The 11,577-nt window shown below is 37.2% G+C and overlaps 2 long non-coding RNA genes across 2 annotated transcripts in view; both read right to left on the reverse strand.

Annotated features, from left to right (window-relative positions):
- Nucleotides 1-3,682: 3,682 nt before the first annotated feature.
- On the reverse strand, nt 3,683-9,012 carry LOC121113375. Its single transcript, XR_005861250.1, has 2 exons — nt 6,099-9,012; nt 3,683-5,834 (listed from the first exon to the last, which is right to left on the reverse strand). It is a non-coding gene; the product is annotated as an uncharacterized LOC121113375 (long non-coding RNA).
- A 2,204-nt stretch (nt 9,013-11,216) lies between these two features.
- The window catches only part of LOC124417134, a 29,086-nt gene continuing 28,725 nt past the window's right edge, over nt 11,217-11,577 (reverse strand). The window contains exon 3 of the long non-coding RNA XR_006931150.1: nt 11,217-11,431. This is a non-coding gene — a long non-coding RNA (uncharacterized LOC124417134). The remainder of the gene's footprint in view (nt 11,432-11,577) is intronic.

Raw genomic sequence — 11,577 nt, forward strand, 5'->3', positions numbered from 1 at the left:
ATACTAGTCATCCAGCCACTCTAAAACTTGCCGCCCATTTCAATTTTCATGTTGTTCTCAAACAAGATCTGAAAAAGTAAGTGCCAAAAACTCATAGAATAATTTAAGGAAATACAACATTTTCTGTATGATGTTTACAAGTAACAGAAACACATAAATAGATACTTATTTATGAGGACTGATCCAAAAGTAATGCCTTCTATTTTATGATGTTGGCCCACAATGTCAAAGATGTATGTTGGTGGTATGGCAATAGAGGCTGAACTTTCCCATCACTATTCCATTACATTTTTTTGCTGTGTGACACATGGAAGCAGAAGGACAAACTGACAAATTGGTGTCTGACATGGAAATGTAGATGAAGCAAAGGTGTGGAACTGAATTCCTCCATGAGGAGAAATGGCATCCATTGACATTCATCGACACTTTCTGAACATTTATGGAGACCAAACAGTGTATGCGAGCACAGTGGGCTGATGGATGGTCCATTTCACCAGTGGTGATGGTGGGTCACCTCCATTGCTTCAGATTTTTACAAGCTCTGTATGCAGGCTCTTGTTCATTACTGGCAAAAATGCATATCTAATGGTGGTGACTGTGCTGAGAGATAGCATTCTGTAGCTGTGACTTTGTTCTATCAATTAGTGTTACTGTGCTTTTTGGATCTGTGGTAGTTCTCATGGAATCAAATAGGAGGCATTACTTTCAGAGCAACCTGTGTACGTTCAAATCTTTGCCTCTAAGATTAATAATCATACAGTATTTGAATAGAAACCACGTGGGCCACAGAAGTAAAAATATATTTGAACTGTGCGGTATGATCAACTATAATGCATGTCTGTTAAGTGAACAATCCAAAATAGTTCTTTTTCAGAAATTATTACATTATCAATAACACACAGTAAATAAAGTGTTAAATAACAAAAGAATCTAACAATCAAGTCATACAGATGAATATTAATGCAACAGTTCTAAAAGATTAATGCTTGTAATAGTTAATAAAGAAAACATCCTTAAAACCTCTTCACTTTTCACTTCCATAAATAAGAAAATGATTCTGGAAACATATTTTTCTAACCTTTATTAAGAGATTCTGTTTTAAATACAATTTTTGGATGAATTAAAGAATTCTGGTCTTTCTGTTTTGGAAGAACTGGAAGAATATAGCATATCACTGTCCCAGAGAGTCTGATAGAAGGGAGTCACTCACAGGGAGAGATCAGAAAGGTACTTACTTCTATTAAATGCAGGCCTACAGTCATTCTGTCAGACAATTTCTTTTGTATAAGAGAACATTGAAAAGCAAATGCTTTTTTAATGTGTAGCTCCGTTTTCAATTATTTAGGAAAAGTGCATTTCCAAAGCCCATTTATCTTGAAAATGACATTGTCACCCTGTGCTGTTGGTTGCAGGAATGCAAAGAAAATACTGATTAGAAATTAAGATACAGTTGGTTTTCTTTTATTTAGGAGCTTTAACTCCAAATAAACAAAACAGAATGCAAGAGGAGAAAAAACTTGTCTGAGTATTCTCCCTATGAATGTGAATAAGTCAGACTCTACCAAAGCAAAGTCATGTAATTAATTCCCCACCTGGTTCTCATTTAATGAGTGCAAAATCAAAATCTTTTGAGGAATATCAGAGTTTAAACTGGAGGTGAGTTGGAGTTGACCCAGAAATTTTAATAGAGCTATTTTGTCCCTGCCAGAATTGACTCACAACACCATAACTGTCCTTAAAAATGCTAAGAGAAAAAGACATACAGACATAGTGTCTCCATTTCACTAAGGGTAATGGAAGTCTTAACAATATGATGGCAGTGCTTACTCTATACCTAGGTGATTGATGTGCTCAAGTGTGTCGTTATCTAGACTCTTAACAGTAGTCTAGTTCGGGAACAAGTACCCTAGATATTTCAGTTAATAAACCTTCAAATTTCTGAGATTATATCATTGATGGATTTCATGTGAGAATAAATACAAATATTTGAAGTGCAGAAGCTTCTTAGTTACAAATGAAGAGGCTCATTATGTTTCCCTGGAGATGTTCTGACAGGAGGGTACAAAATTGCCCTTGTCCATAGAGCTTTCCTGGTGAGAAGCCACAACACCCTGTGAGTCTTCCAGTTTTTAAGAATAGGGAGAAGAGGAGGAAGAATAACAGCAAAATAAAAATATACGAATATATTCTTAATGGATGAGAATATTTATTGTATAAGAATATTAAAAATAGCAATGAGATGCAGATATCAGGAGGGAGGGAAAGACCTTCAGACACTGTCAAGAAGTGGAAAAATCTCTGCTTTAATTATTTATTTAAAAGAAAATACCTTGATTAAGATGAAGAATATTTTTCCAATTCAGAGTATCCTACAATAAATTTGATTAAAGTCCTAATATGGATTAAAATCCTTTCCAGAAGGGAACTAAATTCAATCAGAAGTTCCCACATCCTATATTAATATCCTAATTAGCAGAACTACGGATAAAAAGGAGTTGATATCTTCTTGGGACATTTTTGAATATTCTCTTTTCTCTCCTAATCTAAAACTAACTTGCAAATTCAAGTAGTTTTCCCACATCTTTTTTTTTCCTTTTTTTTTTTTTTTTTTTTTTTTTTTTTTTTTTCCTGAGTAAGGAAGAAGATTCCCAGATCTGCCAGGAGAGCACACTTAGGGAAGACATTTCTGAGGCTGTATGGTGACACTGGAAGAGCTGTTGTCTGATCCTCATTTTCTTGGATATTATGAGCCAATATTTACTCTGAGTGAGCTGCTTTTTTTTGAAAAAATCAAAACCAAAATCTTTCTTGCATATGTTCATGAAGTTTATGTTACTGTTCTCATTACTTTGTTTTGCACTAGAATGATAACAAGTTTCAAAACTTCACAAGCCATCCCACCCCTTTCCCATAACTTGGTTACAGCTACAAAGGCAAACAACCCAACAAGGGCTTGACTAAGCCTACCAATCAGCTGCTTCTGATCAGTGACTGGCTTGCAGTATCCACATCCCTGCTCCTCAGCTATCTGTGTTCATTTTAACTCCTTTCTCCAGGTTCCTTCATACCTGGCTGCCTCATCTAGGACACTGTGCCTCAATATCGGGCTTGCTTTCTCTGGCTGTACGACAACCAACATTGCAAGACCAATGATGATATTTCCTCAAAATGGAAACTATATAGTGAACTTTATGCAATGCTGATGAAGCATGCAACACAGCTATGGCTTTACCAAGGCTAACAGAGTTCTTTTCTTCCCACTCACCAGCACTGTCCAGCATGACATGACTATCAGGTAACAGAAAGACACCAAAACTCATCAGAGCTCTCACATCCATAATGAGGCTAGAACCTCCTACCAAGAGCATGTGATTCTGAACTTTTCTTTACTCAGGTAAGTCCTTGGTCTAAACATAAAGTCTGTGGAGCTCAACAAGACATAATGTTAATGCAGAAATAACATAGAGCAAAAAGCTTTTATTTTCATCTTGTCCCTTATCAACCTAAAACTGATTAGATTGTAATGCAAGCTCAGCCTTTCTCTATTTGTTATTTTTTATGCAAAGATTTGTAGTTACTTTCTATAGCACAAAGTAGTACCTGATAGCATAAACTCCTTTTTGTTTTCACTCCACTGTCCAGAAAAAAAAAAAAGAAAAAAAAAAAAAGGAAAATAAATGAGTTCCTTAAACTTTTGGCCTACTGTATCTTGAGTGTATTTTTATGAAGAGTGAATTTATCACAGAAACTCAGTCACAGAATAAAGTTGCAGAGACTATAAAATGCCTATTTCATTCCTAATCTGTTTCCAGATTTTCCTAACAGATAAAGAATTTGCTATGGCATGCATCCATGTGGACCTGCAGAGTTCCCTGGTCTGGCAACCACTCTACCTCCTTCTGGAAATGATAGTAAAATGCCCTGCATTGCTGATGGGCTGCTGGTTTCTCTTTTATTTCTGTTCCTAAGAAGTCAACCTTATCCCTTGGCTGAGCACTGCAGACCGTCCAGAACTCCTCTTGCCCTTCACAAAATCAGGACTCCAAGAAGGGCATGAGGGAAGTACTAGAAAAGGGGCAGATGAGAACTTAAGGAAATTTCTGAGTGAGAGAATGTTGTGCCATCATGATGTAAAAGCAAAAATTTGAAATCATGATGGGAAGATTGGAATCAAATTCCATGTATTGTAGAAGTTCATTCATAAAGAAGAGGCCAGGCAGCGTAATGTAGAATGGAATTAAATCAGAAAAGGAAAATCACTAATGTGTAGAATATCCTCATCTTTTCTTATGTGTGCTCAGTCATTGCTTTCTCACAGATCAGTTCTTCCTTACTTAATGCATCTTTTTTTCTGGTGTTTTCTGAATATATAAAGGTAAGGCTGAAAGGTCAAGACTTTGAGGAGACATAGTGTGTGTGAACGAGAGTCAGGAATCCTAAAAGCAGTTCAAACCTGGAAGTCTGACAGGCACATAGCCAACAAATGAGCAATAAAACCAGATAATTTTATGCAAATAAATTCAGATCCATGCAAATATATGTATTTTTAATATGTACCCCTTTGCTCAGTAGTATAACAGATGTATAAATCATAGAGCAGAGAGATTTCTCACAAGCTACTACCAGAGTGTAGAAAGAATGTGAAATGTTTGCACTTGCTAAGGAACGTTCAATACCAAAAAACACTTAAGTACTTGAAAAGTGTTGTCTCAGTGGACTCTTAGTCTTCAAACCATCTCGTTATGTATCTGCTCCCCTTTATGCCCTTGCTTTTTCAAATCCCTCTTTAATATATATTTTCCCACCACAACTTCCCAAGATACTGCACTACAAATTGAATGCCTACTGTGCACCCTATACTTTAACACCTTGTTGAAGCCAGGCCTGTAGTTGATCTGAAAGAAATTTGTGTGCTTATATTATACCACCTAACATAAACTCTCCTGGGAAGCAGTATGTTTTGCTCCCTCTGTTGTTCAGGGGTAAACACACAGTCTACAGTCAATAAATAACATATTTTTTGCCTTCCGTCTTTTAAGGTTTGCCAATAGCAACTTACAGCCTGTTCCCTCAAGAAGCCTTAAAGTGACATAACAGATGAAAGTTCCATTTAAACTACACATTTGAACAATACTTTGCTTTATAGTTCACATGTCTTTAAGATAAAAAATGATACATTTCTGGAGGGAATGGAATATAATCCATATAAATATAAAACCAGGACATTTTCAACTTCTGTTTTCTTTGGCAAAGAATGCTGTTTATTTTCACAAATCTTTGTAGGCACATTTCCATATTTCACAGGGGAGAAAAAGGACAGATCTACCATTGCGGAAGAGCTTTCAACAGAAGAAATTAATCTCTTAAATGTGTTACTACTAGAGCTGGATAAGCAATTTCTCTACTGAGCCAAGTATTTTTTTCTATTTTTCTTGCTGAAAACTCTCTGGGAAATGATGTGATTTCCCTTAATGTATTTATGTGTAATTGTCCAAATGAATTGCAGTCCAGTGTTATCCGTTATTTGTTGTGTGTGTCTTGGTCGTTTTGCTTCAAGAAACTTGCTGAAATGCCAACAGTTTTCAGCATATAAAATGCCTCTTTCAATTATAGGAATGAGAAAATAAGAACAAAAATAATGTCTATATGAAGGAGCCAAGGAAAGCATACCTTTTGATTTTTCTTTGCAAAAAGTGGCAATGTGTCTTTTTCTATTTCCTTAAACCAGGTCTTTTCAAGGAACTCTTCCACATAAACCAGTGAGTGAGTGCAATGGAGAGGCCAGCCTCAGGCAGATGGAAAGATGGGTGGAAAAACAGGACTAGCCACAGGAACTTCCAAAAGGGTGAAAAACAGAAAAGAGGAATGATTATCATCTGTAAATGTGGAACCACTGCATTTATTAGTGTTCTTCATCCTTCCTTTGGAGGAAATAAACCAAATATTAGATTAAATTGCCTGGTTCCTTGAGTCCAGAAGGTTATATGGGAAAGAAGTAGCTGAAAGCTGTTGTCTGTTGTTCTGTCCTATTTCTTATGTAAAAAAAAATAATACTTCAGACAGCTTCCAAGTATACAGATCATTTATTTTCTACTTACCATCAACCATGAATCTCAGGGTTTTTCCTTTATTTAGGTGGATTTTTTGTTCATTGGAGAATGCAGCCTTCTAGTTACTCTAAGGTTAGACGTATTCTGAAGAAGGGACATTAAGATGATGACAGTGATTTTTAATGGGCCTAAGGTAAACTCTAGAATAGAAATAAACAACAGCAAAAAAACAATGCTTAAATTTTCCACCAAGGTGATGTAATGGAATGGAATGGAATTCTGCATGGCCTGAAAGCTGCTGAGTATATCACCACTCTACTTCCTCCTAGCTCTTGTATATGCTACCTTACCATTATGTTTTGCTGGTCTAAATCTGTTTCTTTGCTGTTTTTCTCTCAAATAATGCATACTTTTCTAGACATATAGATTAGTAAAAATTTTGAGGTAAATATACCAGTTAATTTGACACAAAAAGGAAACATCATTTTATTCTGATTAATGCACTTCTCATTTCCCTGTTACTCAGTCAGCTCTGCTTTAATATACAGAAGACACATCAGCTGTTATTTATACACCAAGCACCTTTCTGCTGTCAAGGGATTTCAGTGAATTATAAATTGATTTCAGTCAATCAACTATATGGGTTCATGAAAATGTTTGGATGATTAATGTGGATTAGCATCCCTGGCTCCTAAAGCTTATATTACGTATTCATAGTTGCAAAACTAAAAACCTCTTCTCTCATATCAGATCATTGTTCTGTGCCAATTGGGTTCCAGAAGCCTGATTTGGGGGAGGTTGTGCGAGGGATGTGTTTGGTGCAGATATGGATTTTCTGGAGGGGGTGAAGAGGGCTGCAGTCCCACCACCTCTCAAAAAATCACACTGACAAATGTGTTAATGCATCAGTTCCAAGCAAACCTTCCAAAAACATGAGAGCCCACTTGGGGCATGCTCACTAGGATGGAGAACAGAAAAGGAAGATGGGAAACACTGGAGGTTCCTGGCAGGAGCCAAAAAGTCTGCATATTTGTCAGCAGAAAATAGATCAGAGAAGCAAAAGTATACTTTGTCCAATTTGTCTTTCTTCCAAAAGATATTTTCTACGCTATCAACTTCAACTATCATTATACTTCACTATTCTATGCAGAAAAATCTTCATATTCATATATTCAGAAAAGATTTTCACATATTCAACAAAGAATCTGACTAAGAAGCCCCAACAAGTTAAAAACAGTAGTATCTGAAATAAAGTGAATCCCCCAAGATGAGGAATAACTAGACCTCCCTGGAAAAGGACAAAGTTAAAAGCAGCGCAGCCTTGGATTAGTAGCTAACTAATTTAGAGGTTTTCCTCTGAGGCAGATACTTCCTTCTGTAAAATGAGAATCATGCTACCAGCAGCTGCTGAAGGACATAGACAGCAGAGAAAAGTATATTCTGTTTGACTTTGCCAGTAAGCACCTCAGGCTGTGGGGTTTGACTGCTGTCTGGTCTCCTCTCACTATGTCCAGAAGCTGGGATCAAGTACTGCACCCTTTGCAACCAGCAGATCAGGTCAAAGAAAAGATGATCTAAGCCAACACCAGTGGAAACATAAACACTTTAAATGGCATTTTCTCCCATGGGAAGAGAGTTCTCCAGTGACTTTATAACAGTGTGTGTAGCATCTGAAATGATATTATTTAGAGCCATGCAACAAAAACAAATTTAAAATAAACAGCATCAGCCACCACATATACCCTATGCTCCGAATAAGAGCTTTCTTTCTGGCCATTTAATTTGTTCACTCTGGTTTAAAAGGAAAATGCTTTTCACTTCTCATTTTGCAGGCTTGGAACAGATGAAGAATTGTGTTATGGTCATCTGGTTATATCAGGACAAATTCAACAATGCAGCTGAAGTTTAAATAACAAAATCTCTTTTAAGTGTACTTAAGGAAATTAATTAATTTTGTAAATATTCTGGACACAGAAACAAGCTTGCAGAATGTTTTCACAGGAGTCCATCTTGAAAACATAGAGTTTTCATAGAGTTCTGAGAAGGCTGGAGCATCTCTCCTACAAAGAAAGGCTGAGGAAGGTGGGCTTGCTTAGTCCGAAGAAGAGAAAGTGAGAGTCTCCAGAGAGACTCACTGCAACCTTCCAGTACTTAAAAGAAGCTTATAAACAGGGAGGAGACTGACTTTTTATGCTAGCAGATTGTGATAAGACAAGGAAGAACAGTTTTAAAGTAAAAGAGGGGAGATTTAGGTTAGCTGCTAGGAAGAAATTTGTTACTCAGAGGGTAGTGAGGCCCTGGCACTTCTGCCCAGAGAGCTGTGGTGCCCCCATCCCCAGAGGTGCTCAAGGCCAGGTGGGATGGGGTCCTGGGCAGCTGAGCTGGTGGGGGGCAACCAGCCCAGGGCAGGGTTGATCTTTGAGGTCCCTTCCAATCCAAACGATTCAATGATTGTGGTTCTATGATTCTCAAATAAAAATGTGGCTGAGACCCCTACCAATTTCCTAATTCTTCCAATATATAAGAAGTTGCAGAACCTGTACACAGACAGTGACAAATCCATCTTGCTACCAAAGAGCAAAGGTTAAGAACTTCCATTAAATAGGAAACCGGACTTTCTGATACTTGTAAAATGGTAATTGTAACTGTACTAATTTTGTCACATTGCAAAAACTCGGAAATTCAAAGTTAATCAACCAGCCCTTCTCCTAAGTCAAAAGCAACCTCAGGGTAAGGCATAGATATCTACAACTGAGTTAGTCATCTCTTTTCATTGCAGAAAATGTGCACTTTTAGGCCACAACTCAACCTTCTAGATGTTTCCTTTGATCTGGGATGAATCAGTTCTTGGAATTGCTTCTCTCTTCCCCGGGACTACAGAAGGCTACCAGGATGCCATCTCCAGAGCTGATGTCAACAGAGTAAGGTCACTAATTTTAGGCAGAGTTTTTTGTTTGTTCATTGTTGTTTTTTTTTTTTTTTTTTTTTTTTGCTTTTGTTGTTGTTCTTTTCCTCATAGTTTTAATTCCTTATGTATTGTTGAACATTTTGAAGATATATATCACATAGCAGTTAGGACCATGGTACCAAAGCCTGAAATCAGCATATACAGTATGTTAATAAGCAGACTTTTTATCTGTTTCTTGACTTTGTTTCATGTTTCCGTCTTGCCAATGTGGTTTTTTACTACTTGTGAAGAACAAGTGGAATAGCATCACCTTCTGGTGGCTCAAGAACTGCCAGTCCTGCCTTCCCTGTGTTTTTCTGTTAGACCTGCTTGTACCCTCTTTTCATGTCCTCTGCATGTCCCTCTGGGCTCTGATTCCTCGCTATCTCCTTTCTATCCTTTCTTGTGAGAGTTTCTGAAATTCCTATTTTTTTTTTACTGCGCCATGACTGGATGGTTTAAATGTAACACTATCCCCAAGAACTGGCATTCAAATCTGCCTGCAAAAATTTAGAAGACTCTTTACTCTGATCAAGTCTTATAATCCACATATGGACTGAATCATCACTGCCAGCTGTATCTCCAGTCCTCCCACTTAATCTCCTGTTTTCTGTTCTCTGCTTTCTGACCTGTGGTTCCAGAAGCTTGAAAAAATGATTTGCATATTCCATAAAGACTCAAAAATTACAAATGAAAAACAACCCAGAAATGTGGTGGGTTTACGTCACTGCTATAGGCCAGCCTTGTGACTTTTTAATATACTGATTCAAAGCTTTTTAATACTTACAGACAAGAATACCATAATTTTCTGTGTCAGGAAGACACAGAAAGGCTTGAACATAACTATTCAGGTAAGATGGCATATTCAATATGTGTAAACAACACCAAATGTCTCTAACTTCCAATGCATGGGTAATAAAATCACAAGAAATTAATCTACATTTGATTAAAAAAAACATGAGGAATCAATACAACTAATACAGGCCCACACACAGTGCAAGAAATTCCTACAAAACAAGAAGTTGGTTTCTTAAGTGCATTTTGGCACATGCTTGACTTTTCAGAATAGTTGCCGATATGGGTCTGTTATGGTTTAACCTGTCAGGTTGCTCAGCATCACACAGCTGTTTGCTTATTAGCCCCTCCAGTTGTATTGGGGAAAACTCATGGGTTGAGATAAAGACAATTTAATAGAACTGAAAAGGAAGGGATAATAACAACGATAATAATAATAGTAATAATGGAATATACAAAATGGGTGATGCACAACACAATTGCTCACCACCCCACTGACTGATGCCCAGTGAGTTCTGGAGTAGCAGCAGCACCACAGCTAACTCTCCCGGTTTTATTGTTCAGTTTGATGTTGTGTGCTTCGGGATATCCCCCTGGTCCTTTTGGGTTAGCTGTCCTGGTTCTGTCCCCTCCCAGCTCCTTGTGCAGCCACAAGGAGCTAGCCTCCGTGCTAGCAGGGAAGCACGAGAAACTGAGATGTCCTTGAGTTAGTGTAAACACTGCTCTGCAGCAACTGAAATATTGGTGTGATTATTTTTGTCCTAAATCCAAACCATAGCACTATAGCAGCCACTATGAAGAAAATTAACTCTATCTCAGCCAAAACCAGGACAAGTTCTTAATGTGATATTAATACAGTGCTTTCTATAGAAGATATAGAACACGGCTTTGCATTTCTGTAGAGCTGGAATTCAGCTGGCATACACAGTGCTGTATATTATGTCATTAAACTTAATCAAGAAAACACTGCCTCTCATTCAAAAATTCAAAACACATTTCTGCTTAACTAGAAAACCTGCTATATATTTATGTAGTGATTTGCTGAGTTGAAATTAAGCAGGCCAATGACTTGTGTAATAAAAAGGGGATTGAAGTAATAAGTTCTTTAAGGTCAAATCCACTTACCATTATCTGAATATCTACAGCATTAAATTGTGCAGTTCTAACAGAAGCAATGCTTTAATGCACTCATCTGAGAATGAAATTTCAGGGTGAAAACAAGGGAGACTGACAGGGCAAGGCTTTGCTTAGAATGACTTTACAGAGACTAGATTTAATATCTGAATTACCTAGCTCTTTTACTTTAATTCCATGACACTTTCTGTGGCTATCTCAGTTCAAAATATATTTAATTGCAGTTTCTCCAGGAGAGTTAAGCATGTTTTATTGGATGTAAAACTCAACAACATTCCCAAGTTTGCATCATACAGTTACTTTACACATAAAAAGATGAATCACGGTGAGCTTAAATGGAAACTTTAAACACATACCTGCAGTGCTGTTGCAGTTACTTGTGACACTTAGTGTTTTTTCTTGTCTCAAGAAAATCAAATTGTTTGAATCCAAGCACAGTGTACACTTCTTAGAGAGCAGAACATCTTGTAGCATTTTGTGAGATGTATCCAAACAGTCAGCAGACCTACAAAAGCATAGTTGGGTGAAGAAACAGTACCTTGTGAAATTGTATTAAATATTATAATGCTTTATGATGGACGTTATATACTTTTGATATTATCCCCCCAAAACAGGAAAAGTAATTATCACACAAGTCCATCTAAAATCATG

This window comes from Gallus gallus, chromosome 1, assembly GCF_016699485.2.
Source record: "Gallus gallus isolate bGalGal1 chromosome 1, bGalGal1.mat.broiler.GRCg7b, whole genome shotgun sequence".
NCBI classification, from domain to species: Eukaryota; Metazoa; Chordata; class Aves; order Galliformes; family Phasianidae; genus Gallus; species Gallus gallus.